This window comes from Bison bison, unplaced genomic scaffold, assembly GCF_000754665.1.
Source record: "Bison bison bison isolate TAMUID 2011002044 unplaced genomic scaffold, Bison_UMD1.0 scf7180017864492, whole genome shotgun sequence".
NCBI classification, from domain to species: domain Eukaryota; kingdom Metazoa; phylum Chordata; class Mammalia; order Artiodactyla; family Bovidae; genus Bison; species Bison bison.
Genome location: NW_011495051.1, coordinates 4,139,368 through 4,156,407, shown reverse-complemented (window position 1 = coordinate 4,156,407; position 17,040 = coordinate 4,139,368). Strand labels below are relative to the sequence as shown.

The 17,040-nt window shown below is 48.8% G+C and overlaps 1 protein-coding gene across 1 annotated transcript in view; it reads left to right on the top strand.

Annotated features, from left to right (window-relative positions):
- Positions 1–17,040, top strand: part of PTPRS (protein tyrosine phosphatase, receptor type, S) — a 261,020-nt gene that overhangs the window by 101,271 nt on the left and 142,709 nt on the right. Inside the window, exon 3 of the mRNA XM_010828456.1 lies at positions 14,437–14,563. The gene's annotated coding sequence lies outside the window, so the exon portion shown is untranslated. The remainder of the gene's footprint in view (positions 1–14,436; positions 14,564–17,040) is intronic.

The window sequence follows — 17,040 nt, the reverse complement described above, 5'->3', positions numbered from 1 at the left end:
CTTGAGAGTCCCTTGGACTGCAAGGAGATCCAACCAGTCCATTCTGAAGGAGATCAGCCCTGGGATTTCTTTGGAAGGACTGATGCTAAAGCTGAAACTCCAGTACTTTGGGCACCTCATGTGAAGAGTTGACTCGTTGGAAAAGACTCTGATGCTGGGAGGGATTGGGGGCAAGAGGAGAAGGGGACGACAGAGGATGAGATGGCTGGATGGCATCACTGACTCGATGGACGTGAGTCTCAGTGAACTCCGGGAGTTGGTGATGAACAGGGAGGCCTGGCGTGCTGCGATTCATGGGGTTGCAAAGAGTCGGACATGACTGAGCAACTGATCTGATGTGATCTGATTCATTCGAAGCAAGGGGAGAGAATTACACCAGGAGAGGAGTGAATGAGTGAGTGAAGTCGGTCAGTCATGGCCAATTCTTTGCAAGCCCATGGACAGTAGCTACCAGGCTCCTCCGTCCATGGGATTTTCCAGGCAAGAGTACCAGATTGGATTGCCATTTCCTTCTCCAGGGGATCTTTCCAACCCACGGAGAAGCAAAGGATACATTTTTTTAAAAAGATCCCATCATTGTATTATCAAAAATATCAAATAGCAGAAGCAATGCAAAATCCCTACACAGAAAACAATTTTTTCAATAATGTTTTAAAGACTACTTAAATGAATGAAGGGGTATGCCAGGAGAGGAGGATCAAGGCAAAAGTTCCTGGGAGCATATTTGTATTAATAAGTTGCCTACCACAGTGCCCTCTCTGAGCCTCAGTTTCCTCTTCTGTTAAAAAAGAAAAAAAGAGTTCCTACTTTGGGAAGGGGGTCCACGGGGAGGATGCTGTGCAATGAATCATAGAAAGGTTCTGAACAGGGACTTCCCTGGTGGTCCAGTGATTAGGAGTCAACCCTGCAATGCAGGGAATACTGGTTTGATCCCTGACTGGAGAACTAGGATCCCATATGCTGCAGAAAAACTAGTCCTGCGCACCACAACTAGAGAGTCTGTGTGTTGTGATGAAAGATCCCCCATGATGCAGCAAAGATCCTGCATGTTGCAACTAAGACCTGAACCAGCCACATAAGTAAAGTTTTTTTTTTTTTTTCCTAAAAAAAAGAAAGGTTCTGGGCATAATAGGTCATCTTTAGACCTATCAACTCCTGGGGAAACAAGCTTGAGATTTGAACTCCTGAACTGGAAATTCCCTCCAATCTGAGTGAGGTTGACCAAGGCAGAATCAAGCTTTGCAGAACAGTCCCTGATTTTCCAAATGCAGTCATTTGTTAACTCATTGGCTCACCCAGAATACTAGTTTCCAGTGGCTGCTGTAACAAATTATCACAGACTGGGGGCTTAAACAGATGACAGGTCTTGTCACATTTCTGGGCACTGTAAGTCTGAGATTAAGGTGTTGGCTGGCCTGGTCCCTTGTGAGGGCCCTGAGGAAAGGATGTGTTCCATGCCTCTCTCCTTGGCTTGTAGGTGACTGTCTTCATCTTCACAAAGCTTTCTCCTTGTATGCATGACTGTCCAAACGTCCCTCTTTTATAAGGACACCAATCATACTGACTTAGGGACCCACTCTTCACCAGTACGTTGTTATTGTTCCGTCACTAAGTCGTGTCCGACTCTTTGTGACCCAATGGACGCCAAACTTCCCTGTCCTTCACTATCGCCTGGAGTTTGTTCAAATGCATCGCATTTAGTCAGTAATGTTATCTAACCACCTCACCCTCTGTCACCCTCTTCTCCTTTTACCTTCAATCATTCCCAGCATCAGGGTCTTTTCCAATAAGCTGACTCTTTGCATCAGGTGGCCGAAGGATTGGAGCTTCAGCTTCAGCATCAGTCCTTCCAATGAATCTTCAGGGTTGATTTCCTTTAGGATTGACTGGTTTGATCTTCTTGCTGCCCAAGGAATGCTCAAGAGTCTTCTCCAGCACCACAGTTTGAAAGCATCAGTTCTTCCATGCTCAGCCTTGTTTGTGGTCCAACTCTCACATCCATTCATGACTACTGGAAAAACCATTGCTTTGACTGTGTGGACCTTTGTCGGTAAAATGATGTCTTTGCTTTTTAATAGGGTGTCTAGGTTTGTCATAGCTTTTAATTTCATGGTTGCGGTTACCATCCACAATGATTTTGGAGCCCAAGAAAATAAAATCTGCCACTGCTTCCACCTTTTCCCCATCTATTTGCCAGGAAGAGACAGGACCAGATGCCATGATCTTAGTTTTTTGAATGTTGAGTTTTAAACCAGCTTTTTCACTCTCCTCTTTCACTGTCATCAAGAGGCTTTTTAGTTCTCTTCACTTTTTACCATTAGAGTGGTATCATCTGCATATCTGATGCTGTTGATATTTCTCACGGCAATCCAATTCACCAGTGTAATCCTGAATATTCACCAGATTCACCAGATTCACCTTAATCTATTTTCAAATAAGATTACATTGTGAGGTCTTGGGGTTATGGCCTTCAACATATGAACTTTTGAAGAATGAAATCCAACCCAACACCTATCAACGGAAGACCCCACTGCCTGTCTCTGTCTCAGTTTCTCCATCTGTCTTTCTGTTTCACAGTCTCTCTGTCTCTGCTTATAAGTGTTTGTGTGTCCTTTTCTTTCTCTCTCTCTCTTTGAGCTCATTCACTTCCCAGGACCCTTGCATATGCTGTCCTCTGTATTTGGAAAGCCCCTGGTTTTTGGAGGCATAGCTTCTTTTCAGCTCAGATGGCACCTTCTCAGGTGTGTTTACCTCACTTCCAACTCTCCTCCATCATTTCCTTGTTGTTTTTCAAACACGCTGAGCATGTTCGTGCCTCAGGTTCTTTGTCCCGGCTGTTTCTTCTGTTTGGAACACCCTTTGTTTACATGAAGGCTCTTTCCTTCATTTTTTTCAGGTCTCAGCTCAAGTGTCACCATCACCATATTAGCTAGTATTTCCCTCCACCGGTTACTTCCAGAGCCCCTCCTCCCTGATCTATTTTTCTCCCACTGTGAATTTATTGGCTAGATAGATTATAATCCATTGGTTTAACTGTTTCTTGCCTGTCTGCACCCAAGACTGTCAGGTATTGACTGTTTTTGGTCCCTGCTCTGTCCCCAGCTCCTAGAACAAGGCCTGGCTCACAGCATGTGGCCAGTTGTTTGTGGAATCAATGAATTGTATGGTGAATCAGAAGATTCCAGAATGACCGCTCAGACCTCTATCATTGTGGAAACTTGGGGTTTGCTGCTGAATCTTAGGCACAGAATCTTAGAACTGTCACCAAATCTTAGAATAAAAAACAGAGCATTCTTGGAATCTTCTGCCTCTGATTCCCTCTGTTTCTTCCTAAGCATGGTTCTCTAGCCCACCTTCATTACCTCCTGTGATGGGGACCTCATTACTGCTTAAGGCAACCCATCCAGGTTTTGGATAGTTCCACTGGTATGAAAATCCTTCCTTAAGAACTAAGCCCACATTTTTCACCTTATGATACCTTTTGTTGTTTGATTTTTCTTCCAATTGTAAAGACAGTGGTGGTGTTTGGTCATTAAGTCATGTCCAACTCTTTGCAGCCCCATGGACTGTAGTCCACCAGGCTACTCTGTATATGGGATTTCCCAGACAAGAATACTGGAATGGAAGCTTTGGTTTCAGAACTTCCCTTCCCCAGCTTCCTTCAAAACCAGTCAACTCTCTCTCCCTGCTGGGAACTGGTGGGGAGGGGAGGAAGGGATTTGAGGGAAAAAACAAACAAACCTGTTTTCTGAGGCTCAGTTGCCCATTCTTTAGCCTTCCCTGAATATTTCTGACACAGATAATACCTGAGGTGTTAGCTGATAACTAAGGTGTGAGCTGATAACTAAAAGGTTAACTGATAAGAGAAGTGCTGGCTGATAGGAAAAAATCCTGGAAGAAATCTAGACTGTTAGGTAAGAACTTAAGAGCTCTGGCCAACAATCCCCTTCCTCTGTTTCTCCTTCCTTTCCTTCTCAAGCATTTCTTGAGCACCTACTGTGTGCCAGGCTCAGTGCCAGGAGTAGGAGTTACAAAGATGGATCAGATGCAATCTCCCCAGGGTGCTCGATCCTGCACACCTGAGATCTGAGCTCTCTCTGAAGCCCCAGGGCCACCAAAGTGTTTAAGACACCAAGGCACGGATCTGTGATGGTGGAATGGTGGGCTGCGGACAGGTTTGTTCCCCCAGCTGCAGTCTGCTGGTAGGTGAAGTGGACCTCTGAGTCCGTCCCTGCTCTTGGCACTTCTGGGCCAGCTCCTATCTCTCCTGTGTGGGTGGCGAGTGACTTCTGGCCCAATGCTGTCATTCAGCCCCAGTCAGATGGGAGACAACACGGTTGCCATGGAGACGAATATGCTTCCCCCTGGGGGTGGGACGGGTGAGCCAAAGGAGCCAGAAACGTGTGTGGATGTGTGAATTCGGCACAAAGTGACCCAGGCCTGGTGACTGAAGTTGGGGGGATGGGTGGTGGTGGAGGTTTAACTCCTTCACTGTCGCTCTCCCCTCCTCTCAACTCATGGTCTGGGGTCCTTGGGGAACACCAGGGTTTCAGCATCAGAGCTGAGAGTTGTTAGTTCGAAGTGTCTCAAGTCTGATTCTACCTCCAGGCAAACTCACCTCTCCATGCCTCAGCTTCCTCATCCAGAGAATGGGCATGAGATGATGGACTCATTTAAACATTCACTGAATGAATTCATTTATTGAAGACTGCGTGTGCTATTGTAGGGCTCCTGGGATTACACAACAAAGAATTAACAGAATTAAAGAAAAATCAGGAAGCCTTATCAGATTTATCAGAAAGCCTAATCAGAAAGAGAAGATAAGCAAAGTGAGGGATGTGATAGGGAGTGAAAGAGGGAGGCTGGGGAGCATTTAACTGAAGGTCAAGGAGGTGGTGAAAAAAAGTGACATTTGAGCTGAGACTTCAGGGGTGAGGAGAAATCAGACATATGAATGTCTGGGAGAAAAGCTGGCCAGGTTGATGGCACAGCCTGTGCAAAGGCCCTGGGGCAGGACTGGGCCTGGTGTGTTGGTGGGACAATGAGGAAGCCCACATGGCTGGAGCAGAGTGAGCGAGGCGGGGAGAGGGAGGAGGGCAGAGCAGGGAGGTGACAGGGCAGAGCCACAGTTTTGGAAGTTCAGAGGAGGCCTTGGGCTTTTACCCCAAGGAAGGTGGGAGCCCTGGAGGGCTGTAGGCAGAGGAGATGGGGAGGTGCCTGACTCAGGTGCTCACAGGGCTCCTCTGGTGGCCACAGGGAAGACTGTGGGGAGCCAAGGAGGGAGCCTGGGGACCAAGGTGGAGGTAACTGCCCTGGTGCAGAGAAGCAATGATGGGGGCCCATCAGGTGGAGGCTTCTGCTGGCTTTGTTGAATCTTTTATCATGGTTGTGCTGGAACATTTACATATTGAAATACACAGAATTTTATGGAAAAGAACTTTCTTTTTATTTCTCCTTTATATTATAACCAGCAAGTTATGATTTTTGAAATTACATGTGTTGGTCAGTTATGTTGTCTATGAATTTTACTCTTGGATGGGCTGAGACTGGGGGGACCCTTGCTGTGGATCCATGTTATCAGGCCTGGCTTATAGGAAGGATTCAGCAACCCTTGGAGTCCCAGGAGAGAGGTGGGAGGGAGGGAGAGTCCTCTCCAGGCTCCTGGGTATTCCAGACACCTTGCAGCCCCACAACTCAAGGACTCAATCATGGCTTCCCCATAGGTTTCTTTTTATGGATGGGAAACAGATCAGAGAGACACAGCCTATTATAGTGAAAGTAATTTATTTATTAAGATTAATTTTTGGCTGCACTGGGTTTTTGTGGTGGCACGCAGGCTTTCCCTAGTTGTGGTGACCGGGGGCTGGTTTTTGTTGCCGTGCACAGGCTTCTCAGTGCAGTGGCTTCTCTTGTGGAGCACAGGCTCTAGGGCTCTCAGGCCCTAGTAGTTGTGGCTTCTCAGGCTCAGCAGTCATGGTGCACAGGCTTAGTTGTCCCATGGCATGTGGAATCTTCCCAAACCAGGGATCGAACCCATATCCCCTGCATTGGCCAGTGACAAATTCTGGCTCTGCTTTGGGACTGGGGGAGCCTGCTCCTCACTCCCAGTCTGAACCCACCCCAACATATTTCCTGGTCTACGGTGACCCTGAGCTGGTTAGTGGGACTGTCACATCCTTCAGCTACAGTGATTGGTTCAGAGGTGGCCATGTGACCTGAGTCAAGCCAGTCAGAATTAGCCATGGTCTTCACTGGAACCCCTAGGCAGGAGGGTTTTCATTTCTGCTTGCCAGGCTGACTGGGAAGAGAAATAAGCCTGGAGTTTGGGGAATCTTTTGACTCTATGAATGGGGGCCTGTGAATGAAGCTCACCCAGAGGAAAGTCAAACTGAGACACTGAAATAGACCTCCAATAACATCAGCTCAACTCCTGGATCCAGCTATGCCTGAAGCTGCACCCTGGAATTTTCAGTTGCTGCAATCTGTTTATATGGTCTTCCCCTCACCTCCCTCCTGCCAAAAGTGAAAGTGAAAATTGCTGTCATGTCCAACTCTTTGCAACCCCATGGACTATACATGCCATGGAATTCTCTAGGCCAGAATACTGGAGTGGGCAGCCTTTCCCCTTCTCCTGGGGATCTTCCCAACCCAGTGAATGAACCCAGGTCTCCAGCATTGAGTGTGGATTCTTTACCAACTGAGCCACAAGGGAAGCCCAAGAATACTGGAGTGGGTAGCCTATCCCCTCTCCAGCAGATCTTTCTGACCCAGGAATTGAACCAGGGTCTCCTGCATTGCAGATTCTTTACCAACTGAACCATCAGGAAAGCCCTGTTTTCCCCCCAGAACTGTTTAATTTCCATTGCTCACAACCAAAACAGAGCCAAGGCAACAGGTTTCATCTCTGAAACTCCATGCCCTATCCCAGTGCCAGCCTTTCCTCTTGTGTTGGGCCAACATTATAAAAGGATACAAGGAAACTTTGGGGGATGAAATTTATTATTTTGATTGTGGTAATCATTTCATGAACATATACATATGTTATAACCCATCACAAATGTGTTTGTGTTGGCCAAATTGCATGTCAATTATGCCTCAAAGGAGTATGTTTTAAAAATAGCATCAGTATCATTATCTCAGTGCCTGGATCTAGCCATACCTGAAAGAAGAGAACTTTGGACTTTTCAGATACAGAAGGCAGTACATGTTCTCTTGGGGAAAGAATAATAATTGTATTAATTTTATTTTATTGTCTGTCTTACATCACAACCTAGATATAAGAGTAGGCCAAGAGAGACTTCCCTGGTGGTCCAGTGGTTAACAATCTGTCTTCCAGTGCAGAGGACATGGGTTCGATCCCTGACTGGAGAATAAAGATCCCAGGGGCAGTGGGGCAACTAAAACTGCATGCCACAACTAGAGAGCTGGCACACCGCACCTACCGAGCCTGCATGCTCTGGAGCCTGTGTGCTGTAACTGGAGAAGCCTGTGCATGCCACAACTGTGGAAAGTCAGTGCACTTCAAGGAAGAGTTCATGCGGCCAAAAAAAAAAAAGAGAGAGAGAGGCCAGAGAAGGCAGAGGTATGATTGATGCCTCGAAAAATGTGTCCAGAAAACTGCTGTGGATAAAAAGTTGATATCCAGGCTCAACTGGGAAACCGTTCAACAGGTGTCTCTTTTGCAGGCCTTGTCAGAGCCTTTAATGTACAAATGGAACCACTCTGAGGATTTCTCTATACGATATTCCAGCTGTCCCAGCAAGATTGGGTCCCAGATGCTCACAGTAGTCACTGCTCATCGATGCCCCCATATTGCCCCTTCTCTTACCGGTCTCCCTCTCCCCTCCCTTTCTGCTGCTTCCAGGAATCATCACCCACATGACACTTCCTCCTCCCAGACAGCCCCTTGCAGTGCTCTCTCAGAACCCAGAGCCCCAAGCCCCCTCCCTCTTGGACCAAAGATTCATTTGCTCTCCTACCCACCTCCATTGGAAAACACTAGAAAGGCCAGAAGACACTGTTCCTTCGAGCCCAGGGAGAAATTCTCTCACAACGGCACCCTCTCAAGAATCCTTCCTCCGAGCCTTTGCCTATGCTGCGCACCCCTGCCTCGGATGCCCTTCCTTTCTACCTAACCAAATCCTCAGTCAGCACGGCAGGATTCCCCTCAGTGACACAGCCCAGAGCAATTCTGGATCATTCCATCAATATCATTAATTTGCATGGGGAAAAATGAGTTGTTTCCCTATCTTTCATTACCTCTGATGATGCAAAGGAGAGAGTGCTGAGAGCCCTGGGGTTTTCTTGGTTGGTTGTTTTTAACCCTTTTCTCTCATACACCCTCTTGTAAACAAAGTGAGAGCAGGCTGCGGGCTCCCAGCCTCGAGCAGGCAGCGACTCCTCCTCACTAGACGGAATGACTGTGTTTTGTTTCCATCCAGTGTGTTCTGCCACCCACCTTGTATTTGGGCAGGTGCAATCAGCTTTCCATTTGCAGGAGGGAAGCAGAGACTGTTTTTAAGTACACTTACTTGAGAAGATGTGAGTCAGTGGAAGGCAGATATCAAGTCAATTGTGGAATAGGTGTGTGCTGATGTGGCAACAACCATTACCAGTAATGCTTGGGAAATGCTCACCTCTTTCAGAAAGCCTTCCCAGATTGCCCCTGGCCAAGCTGGCAGGGTCTCTGCTCTGCCTCCCAAAGCCCCGCCCCCCCCCAACTTTGCTATGAGGCCCCTCATGCTGATACAGGCAGGGTGCAATTTCCATCCCCAAAAGGCACCCTAAAGTGGGCGACAGGTGTCTCTGGGCCTCAGTGTCCCTGCTCGTGCCAGGAGGAGGGCCCTGGGGGCGGTGGCAGCACTGGGATCCAGCGGGCAGGCGCCTCCGTGCCAGCTGGGCCTGCCTCCCGCAGCTGCTGGCGTTGCCATGGTTATCTGCAAGCATTCCTCCCCCCGCCTTGCACCCCTACCCGGCAGCCCCTCACCCTCGGACCAGGCCCTTCCAGGGACCGCGGCTCCTGGGTGTCATGGAAACGGTTTCCAGGCACCCGTAGCGGGCTTTCTCATTGGTTGGATGAGCCTGCAGGCAAAGGTCACCCCCAGGGTCACTGCCAGGGCCTGGAGCTGCATTTCTTCGAGGTCCCCAGGCTCGCAAAGCGGCTGTCCCCTGTGAGATGTTGATTTATAACTCACTCATCCCTGGGGCTGCTCAGAATATCAGGAGCCACCTGGGTGGGGCAGGGACCTTTAGCCCCTCCCTGCTAAACCCCCAAAGTCCCCAAGAAAAACCTCTGTTCAAAGTCAGCACGCACTGAGCTCGCTCTGCAAACGTGAGAGGAGAAGAGCCACCAGGCAGCCCCTCCCCCTTCTTCTAGAATCTTCTCTCGGCACAGGTGGCTGCTCTGCACAGAGTAGGGGCTGAGAGCCAGGACCCTGTACTCAGGAGCAGAGGAGAGCGTGGCTGGCACTGGGCCCTGGGGGATTTGAGAAATAAAATTTTTTAAAAAAGAAATAAAACAACACTAATAACAACAGCAACTAGCACTTCTTAGGACAATTCCCATGTGCCCAGCTCTGTCTTAGAATAAACAGCACAGAGACTTCGCTGGGGGTCCAGTGGTTAAGACTCCATGCTTCCACTGCAGGGGGCTCAGATTCAGTCCCTGGTTGGGGAACTAAGACCCGAGAAATAAACAGCATAGAAACTCAGTTAATCCTTCTAACAGATTAAGTGGTAGATGTCATTACCCCCATTTTAGAGATGGGGAAACTGAGGCTCAGAGAGGGCAAATACTTTTCCCAATGTCACACAGAATGAGTACAAGTGGAAATCTGGGTTTTGAACTCAGGCCACCTGGCTCCAGAGTCAAGTTTTCACCACTAGGCTCTTTAGTGCCTCTGATAATGTGATTGGATGTCCCTAGGTGCCATCTACCATTGATGATGGGGCAGGGGTCTAAGACTAAGAGAGAGATGCCAAGAGAGGTTTGGGACATTGGGTAGCCAGAGGGGAAGATGGGCACTGCCAAAGGGTGGTTTGTGGGGCTTCAGACCCTTCTAAAATCTCCATCAGGGACCATGGAGCCACCCCCAAGGAAACTGAAAACCCACATTTAAGAAGTGGATATGCTGGGCAAACCCACACTCAAGACAGTTCCCGACCCCCAGCCATTGCATCCCTTTCAAACAGACTCTGTAGCTGGACTCCTGATCCATGGAAATTCTAGAAGGACACCCAGGCCAAGAGGGGTCTGAGGAAGAAAAGCAACAGGGCAGCAGATGCTTTATGATAGCTCCTGTGTGTCCAGCCCTGTGCTGAGATGTCCCCAAGGGACCCCAGGATGGCAGGGATGCAGAGCTGGACACAGACTCACCCAGCCCCTCAGGGTCAAGGTCAGGGAACCCAGGGGGCTGGGAGACTGGAAGGAACTAGGGCTCAGAGCATTAGCAGAAGTTTGCCAAGCAAAGAGAGGCGAGTACTGGGTGGAAGGCAGGCAAACCCATGGGATGAGAGGAGCGTGGAAGAGATAGGGGTCAGGGAGGATGGGCAGATTGCTATAGGCTGTATGTTTGTGTCCTGTCCAAACTCGTATGTTGAAACCTAATCCCTAATGTGATGGTACGAGGAGGTGGGGCCTCTGGGAGGTGCTTAGGTCATAAGGGTGGAGTCCTTATTAATGAGATTAGTGCCCTTATACTGGGCTTCCCAGGTGGCAAAGAACCTGCCTGCCAGTGCAGGAGACATAGGAGACAAGAGTTCGATCCCTGGGTCAGGAAGATCCCCTGGAGAAGGAAATGGCAACCCACTCCAGTATTCTTGCCTGGAGAATCCCATGAGTAGAGGAGCCTGGTGGGCTGCAGTCCATAAGGTCACAAAGAGTCGGACACCGCTGAAGCGACTTAACATGCACGCACGCCCTTATACACGAGACCCCAGCGTGCCCCCTTACCCTTTCTGCCATGTGAGGACACAGTGAGAAGATGACTGTTTTTATGGAACAGGAAGCACATCCTCAGCAGGCACCAAATCTGCCAGTGTCTTTTTCTAAAAAAAATATTTATTTATTTGGCTGCACCGGGTCTTGGTTGTGGCACAGCGTATCTTCAATCCTCATTGTGGCATGCAGATTCCTTGGTTGCAGCACACAGAAGCTTTAGTTGTGGCATGCGAACTCTTAGTTGCAGCATGTGCGATCTAGTTCCCTGATCAGGGATTGAACCCGGACCCCCTACATTGGCAGCACAGGGTCTTAGCCACTGGACCACCAGTGAAGTCTCTCTTCCTGCATCTTGATCTTGGACTGCCAGCTTCCAGAACTATGAGAAGTAAATGTCTTGTTTATGAGCACCCAGTCTATGGCATTCTGTTGTAGCAGCCTAACCTTAGATTGACTAGGCAAGGGAAATCGGGAGGGCTTCTTGGAGGAGGTGATATTTGAGCAGAGACTTGGAGGATGAGGAGGAGCTGGCCATGGGGAGATCTGAGAAGACTGTTCCAGGCAGAGGGAACAGCATGGGCAAAGACTTTGAGGCCAGACCATGCCTGGTGTGTTGAGTCCAGCAGGGAGGTCGGTGTGGCTGGCACAGTAAGAGGGGACAGGGGCAGGGAGATAGCTGGGACTAAACCACAGGGATGCTACTGCACTGGTCCCAACAAGCGATGATGGTGGCTGGGCCTTGGCAGAGGCAGGAGTGGGATGGAGTCATGTGCGTGGATTCAGGTTATCATTTGGAGATAATGCCCCAGACTTAAGATTCCCTGGTAGCTCAGATGGTAAAGAATCTGCCTGCAATGCAGGAGACCCGGGTTCAATCCCTGAGTCAGAAAGATCCCCTGGAGAAGGGAATGGCTCCCCGCTCCAGTATTCTTGGTTGGAGAATTCCATGGACAGAAGAGCCTGGGAGGCTACAGTCCATGGGGTCGCAAAGAGTTGGACGTGACTGAGCGACTATCATTCACTGATGGAAGGAAATGAGGAGGGAGGGGATGAAAGAATTAGGGAAGGCAGTCAGCTCTGGGACCCTTTCCTCCCTAGCCCAGAGAAATCATCAGACAGGTTTTGGCTGCAGACAGATGGTGAGACCCGGAGGCGACTCAGGGCCACCTAGCCTCCCAGAGATGTCATTGTGCCTGGTGGTGTCCCAGCTCCTGCCAGCTGCTGCAATATGCGGCCCAGATGTTCCATCCTGGGGACATCTGTGCTGGGCCTTCCCCGGCATCAAGCGGGTTTCATCTGCAGCAGTGACGACATCTAGGATGCCTCAGATGGGGGAGGACGTGTGTTAGTGTTAGTTGCTCAGTTGTATCTGGCTCTTTGTGACCCCATGGACTGTAGCCCACCAGGCTCTTCTGTCCATGGGATTCTCCAGCCAAGAATACTGGATTGGGTTGCCATTCCCTCCTCCAGGGGATCTTCCTGACCCAGGGATTGAACCTATGTCTGCTGAATTGCGGGCAGAGATTTTATCACCCGAGTCACCAGGGGAGGTGGTGGGGGGGAGCCCAAGAGGAGGACCCTTGTTTGACCAGGATGGTGTCGCCAGCACTCATGGTGGGGGGTTGTGAGCAGCAGAACCCAGAGTGGTTGGCATGGTGCTGGATTTGGGGTTTTGGGGCTGCACCAGGTCTTAGTTGTGGCACACGAGATCTTTGATCTTCCTTGCAGCATGCAAGATCTAGTTTTCCTGACTAGGGATGAAAACCAGGCCCCCTGCATTAGAAGCTTGGAGTTTTAGCCACTGGACTACCAGGGAAGTCCCTGGACTTGCAGTCTTAAACTGTCAGATATGAACCACTTCCCAGAAGAAGGGAAGGCTGGTGTCCCATTCCAGGTGCTTGGGGGCTCACAACCTCCGATGGCAAATTCTACCTCCAAGGCGTTGCTGCACCATTCCCAACCCAGAGTGGTCTATTCACTCCCCGCTTCATTCAATCCCTCAACAAGTGTGTATTGAGCACCTACTGTATACCAAGCCCTGTTCCAAGCACCAGGAAGATATCAGTAGCTGAAACAGACCAACAAAATAAACCAAACAACCAACCGATTGACCCCTGACCTCAAGGAGTTCAGTCTGGTGTAGGAGACAGGCAATAAACTAATGAATGAGCAAATAAATTATTTTCAAGGAATGTAAGTCCTAGGAGGAGACAGAACATGATCTGATGTGAAAGAAAGGACGAGGAAGCTCCTTTAGCTGGGGGTAGTCAGGGAGAGCTGCTGGGAGGAGGTGGCGTTAAACCAAAGCAGGAAGAAGAGCCAGCCATGGGAAGAATGAGGAGAGGTCCTTCAGGATGGAGGGAACAAGTGCAAAGGCTGTGGGGCAGGATCGTGCCTGGCAGGTAGGCAAAAGAGCAAGGGGACCTTTGTAATAGGTACTAGTGAACCGGGGGAGAGAAGGAGATGAGAGATAGGAGGTGAGTAGCAACTGTAGTGGTGGAGGTGATGGTGATGGTAAGTGTGGATTTATCCAGGTGTGGGGAGGAGGAGCAGGTATGTGCAGGATCTTTGCCAACAGACCTCAGAGAAGGTAAGGCATTTGCCTGCAGACACACAGCAACAAAGGCACCAGCTTGGCCTTTCCCCACAACCCTGAAACTCTGAGGCCCTAGAATCCTCGATAGGAACTTTTCTCCAAGTAAAAAAAAAAGTTTTTTTTTTTTTTTTTTCAATTTGAAAAAGCTCTGCTAGCCCAGCTCTGTCAGATCTCTCAGCTGTTCCGGGAGGCGGTGGAGGAAGAAGAGGGGAAGGAAGAAAGGGAAAAAAAAAAAGCGCAATATTTCTATTGTCCTTATCTAAATAAATTGAGATGTATTTGTGAAAGTGTCAAGGAAACCTCCAGGAGCGAAACTATAAAATCACACAGCTGCTCAGAGGGCCCGTGACAGACAGCTCAGATTAATGTAGCTGTATTTTTATGGTCTGTTAACAGTTGATATGGGTTTTAAATGTATTATCTTCCATTGTATTGTCTGTCATTTTAAAAACTGCTCATGTCTCCTGTGTTTGCTTTTAAAAGGTTCTTATAGAACATTCCACCACTGAGCTCCCAAATCTTTTTTTTTCTCCTCCTGTAGATATATCATCACAGATCTTCTTCTCGCCCTCCGCCCCACCGAGTAAGGTTTTCCCTGGTACTTTCATGGGTAATTTACCACAGAACCTATTGGAACCCCTCGAGTTTCTTAATTCAGGGAGCAGCTGCAGGAGGCTGGATTCTTGTCTGGCTGGGGATTTCTGAGATACATACATGGAGTGGCTCCAGATGGGCTATGTTTCCACATCTAACAAAAGGGGCCTGACCTTGGAGGGCTCCAGAATCTGTTTCTGGAGACTTGTAGCAGTTGGCTAATGCTGTGAGAGTGCCACATAACAAACATTCCCCACCCTGCAGTCTCAGGGGCTTATAACAGCAATCGCTGATTTCTGGCTTCCAGATCTCCACTCTCCCTCTTGGTGAACTCATCCGCTGCCACAGCTTTGGAGGTTCCTGCCAAATCAGATCCCAAACCCTGAACAGCTTTCTGTGCTCCAGTCCAGGACGGCCAGTACGTCCGTCCTCAGGTAGGACTCAAATGGAGCTTAGAATCTTCATTACAGACCTTCTTATTCTCTACTTGGGAATGGCCCCATCAACCTCCCTTGCATACCCTTTGATCAAAGACCTGGGCATCCACTGCCCTTCCTCCCACATCCTCACCCATCACCTGTCAGTTTCCACATCTGGCTCATCCTGTCCTGTAAATCTCTCTCTTATCCATCCACTCCCTTCCATCCCCATAACCTCTGATCCACTCAATTCCACCTTAATTTTATCTCTGGACAACAGAAAGGCTTCCCTGGTAGCTCAGATGGTAAAGCATCTGCCTACAATGCGGGAGACCCGGGTTCGATCCCTGGGTTGGGAAGATCCCTTGGAGAAGGAAATGGCAACCCACTCCAGTATTCATACATGGAAAATCCCATGGACTGAGGAGCCGGGTGGGCAACAGTCCATGCCACCTGTTTCCTGGTCTCATGGCCTCCATTTCTCTTCCCTTCCAATTTATTCTCCCTACAGTAACTAGAACACTTAAAAAAATTAAACTGACCAAACCTCTCTTCAGCTCAAACCCTTTCATAGATCCCCAGGGGATAAAATCTAAGTCCTCAACCTGCTCTTCAATATCTCCATATAGGACCCCTGTTAAGTCTTTCTTGTTCTTTCTAAATTCTCTCCTGCCATAATTCCACAATCAAGCCAGCCTGTTTTACTAATTCTCACCGGCTCCCTCCCCTAATTCCCAGCTCTTTCAACATCTAAACCTTTGCACATGCTATTCCTTCTGCTTGGAATTCCCTTCCATCTCACAAACTCCTATGCATCCTGCATGACCCAATCTCCATTGCCCTTCCTCCATCAGAGGGAACCTTTGATCTATTTACCACTCTACAACCAGGATTTGTAGCTCCCACAAGCGGAAAGCAAATTCTGCATTTGCTTTTTGCCTTTCCAAATAGACAATGACTTTCCTGTGGGCAGGGGCTGCATTTTTCTCTTATGAGCACTACCAACCCTCACCCCAGAAATGAGAATGGCTCTAACTACACAGAGAAGAGAAGACGGTCTAGAATAGGGCATTAATTACAGAGTTCAGATGATTAGCAGCAAGGCTGGTAGACTGCAGAAATGCAGGCGACCACAGAACCATATATAACGAGGTACTAATTGTGCAGGAAAGACAATTAGGGAGGGAGGTTTTGAGTCACTGGTTCCATGGCCTGGACAATTAGACATTGGGCCATATATAAAAGATGTGGTAATCGCTTTGTTCAGACGATTAACGGGGCACTCGGGAAATCATAAAGCAAAATGCCACCACGCAGCCAGGAACAAAGCCAGGTGGTACAGTCTTGGGGACCAGAGTCTGACTGTCCAGACTCAAATCTTCCTGCAGGACCTGGAGCAAGAGACTTCCCCTTGCTAAGCCTCATTCTTCTCATCTGTAAAACGGGGATATCCATGATGCCTACCCCAGTGGGTTGACTGAGTCCATGTGGATGATGTCACACAAAAGCATCATTGTTACAAACAGCAGCAAGGCATCCTGCTAGGAGATGCTGTTTACCAAGTCCTGGATGGAGCAAGATATTAACCACCCGGGGACTTCCCTGGTCGTCCGAGTGGCTACAACTCCACACTTTCAATGCAGGGGGCCCAAGTTCAATCCCTCGTCAGGGAACTAGATCCCACATATCACAACGAAGAGTTCGTATGCTGCAACTAAAAATTCCACATGTGGACTTCCCTGGTGGCTCAGTGGTAAGGAATCTACCTGCCAATGCAGAAGACACGGGTTCAACCCCTGGTCCAGGAAGATCCCACATGCCCTGGAGCAACTATACCCATGTGCACACTATTCAACCTGCTCTTTAGAGCCCGCTAGCTGCAACTACTGAAGTCCATCTGCCTAGAGCCCATGCTCCGCAAGAAAAGCCACTGCAACGAGAAGCCTGTGCAAGGCAACTGGAAAGTAGCCCACGCTCATCAGAACTAGAGAAAAATCCCCAGTCAAAAGATCCCATATGCCGCAACTAACACCCAGCACAGCCAAATAAATAAGTAAAAAAATTTTAAAGATATTAACCACCCAGCCCAGACAGTTCAATGGCACTGTGATGAAGAGAAAAATCAAATGATGGATACAGAAGCTGGGAGATCTAATGGGGTGAAAGTTACTCACTGAAGACGATACAGAGGTGGCCAGAGTGACTGTCACCCTCTCCCAGGCCTTATAACCCACCACATGTGGATCTGCCCTGAATTTTATGTTCCTTGGGGACCATGAAGCTGGGCTCAATGGAGCAAACAGACCTGAGTTTGAGTCCTGGTAATGTCATTTTGGGCAAGTGTTTTCCCCTGGCTGAGTCTCAGTTTCCTCATCTGTAAAATGGGTGCAATTACTATATCCATCTCTCTAGATTCAATAAGATGTCACACACAAAGCTCTTAGCCACCTGCCCAGCACAAAGTAGAATGTGATACCCAACGACTGTTCTAT